The sequence below is a fragment of the Octopus bimaculoides genome, chromosome 11, assembly GCF_046866305.1.
Source record: "Octopus bimaculoides isolate indiv1 chromosome 11, ASM4686630v1, whole genome shotgun sequence".
Taxonomy (NCBI): Eukaryota; Metazoa; Mollusca; class Cephalopoda; order Octopoda; family Octopodidae; genus Octopus; species Octopus bimaculoides.
In genome coordinates, this window is record NC_142938.1 from 80248308 (window position 1) to 80250807 (window position 2500).

General features: G+C 37.5%; 1 protein-coding gene across 15 annotated transcripts in view; it reads left to right on the forward strand.

Annotated features, from left to right (window-relative positions):
* The window catches only part of LOC106867980 (uncharacterized), a 635945-nt gene that overhangs the window by 447568 nt on the left and 185877 nt on the right, over positions 1-2500 (forward strand). The gene's annotated exons all lie outside the window — the stretch shown is intronic.

Below are 2500 nucleotides of genomic sequence, written 5' to 3' on the forward strand. Positions count from 1 at the left end.
TTTACATTCACAAATGCATATACATAGATAAATATATGGACATACCTGTTACAGGATTAAATTATTGTGAGAGGATCACTCTGTTTCAAAGACACTGTGTGTGTGTGTGTGTGCGTGTCCATTTAGAATGATCTACATCATCATTTAAAATCTGTCGTCCATGCTGACATGGACTGCATTAAGCTCCACACATCTTAATGTAAATATATATACATAGATGTAGGTAGGTGTGTGTGCATATGTCTTGAGTTACATCGGTACATTCACACACACACACACACACACACAAATGTATGCATTTATGTATATATGTAGACACAGACACTCAGTCACAACACACAGCACACATACGTACAGAATATGTTTGTTGACAGCTATCTATACCTAAATACGTGGGTGTTTTGTGTATGTGTATGTGGTTATGTTGTAGGGCTTTCTTAATCAGACGATGTAAGGTGACCAGTCGTACAAGAAAATAATCTATATATTTCCATGTAGGGTAAACATGTAGCAGTGTATATTATTTTTCATATTTCTGGAGATGGGTGGTGAGCTAGCAGAATCATTAGCATGCTGCACAAGATTCTTAGTGGCATCCCATTTGTCTTTAGATTCTGAGTTCAAATTCCACCAAGGTCAACTTTGCCTTTCATTCCCCAGGGTCAATGGAATATGTACCTGTTGAGCACTGGGGGTCAATTTAATTGACTTAACCCCTCCTTTGAAATTGCTGGCCTTGTGCCAAAATTTGAAACCAGTATTTCAGGAGATGAATATATTTCTGAAGTTATCTGAGGGCCTCAGTTTTCCTATTTACCTAGCATTTAATTCAAGAACCATGAATAAATCTTGGGACATTTTAGTGAGAAAGATGTTAATAATTGCGTTTGTACGTGTCCTTGTGTCCTATCTGCCTGCCTGTGTGTGTATATATCACCACCATCATCATTATCATCATCTTCATCATCATCATCATCATCATCATCATTATCGTTTAACCTTTGTTTCCCATGCTGTCATGGGTTGGACAGTTCAACAAGATCTGACAAGATGAATGACTCTGTTGTGCTCCGATGTCTCCTTTTTTTTTCTTCAAACGGATGCCCTGTCCAATATCAACTAATTTATTGAGTGTAATAGGTGCTTCTTTCATGGTTCCAGCACTAGTGAACTCGCAAGTCTAAGGGCCTAAAGTGGACCCTATAACCGAAAGAGCGATGCAGATTGTGGTGATTTTACATTGGATTGTTGAGAGAAGGTAAAGAAAGATGTGAGAATAAGATTTATGGTTGTGAGACAATGGATGTGGAGAGAGTAATAGAGCAGAGAATGTTGTGAGAGGGAGCAGCATGACAGAGGAGAGAGGAAGGTTTCAATGTCTGTCAGGGCTTAGTGAGAAGGGGGTGGGGAACATATTAGGAAAGTGCTCAGGTGTCTTGTGTATGGAGTTCTGGGTTATTCTATGTTAGGAGATGAATATGGAGAGAAAGCAGGAAGGAAAGTGGCTGAGAAATCAAGACAGAGTCATTGAAGCAAAGAGAGGAATGGGTGTTATGGGGTTAGGTCAGAGGAGAGAGAGAGAGAGAGAGAGAGAGAGAGAGTGGTGGGAGGGTGTACTGAGGTAGTGAAGAAGCTACGGGAAGAGGACCATGAGAAGAAAATGAAGTAGATGGTGGGAGGTGTAGTGAGAGTATGAGAACAATGAGGGAATGATAGGCTGATGGTTCTGACCAGTAGAAAGAACACAACCACAAACTGATTCTATTGGTGTGCTTATCTTTAGGGAAAAAAATTTCCTTAATAACTTCCTTTCCACAGCCCAATGTAATTATTTCAATACTTCGGCATCAGTTTCCATTTTTTCTGTCTACTACATGGTCAGTCACAGACATGTCCTGATTATTCGAAGCAAGTGGAAAACCTTTGTAATAATTCTTTGCTACGTTAGTAACATGTTACTCCTAAAAACTATCTGAGAATGGTGGGGTACTTCTATCTTTTGACTATTAGAGCACACATTCCACTCCCCCATCCGGCATCCATTTATCTGCCATATTATAACAGTCCAAGGGTAAATAATACACTAGATATATTTTCCACATTAAACTACTTAGGGATCCAGATTTTTGCACCACCCATTCATATACATGTGCACACATGCATGCACATGTGTATGCTCACACACTCACACACACATACTTTATTTCGTTCTTTTTCCATCTACAGAATTCCACATACATGGCATTTTCCCAAGGATCCATACACAGGGTTTAATCTGGAACCATGTGGCTATTAGCTGATTCTTAACCACATAACTATGCCTACTTGTGTGTGTGTGTGTATATATATATGTAATGGGTGTGTGGTTGTGTGCATATATATATATATATATATATATATATATATATATATATATATATATATATATATATATATATATATATATATATATATATATATATATATATATACATATATATATATATATATATATATATAT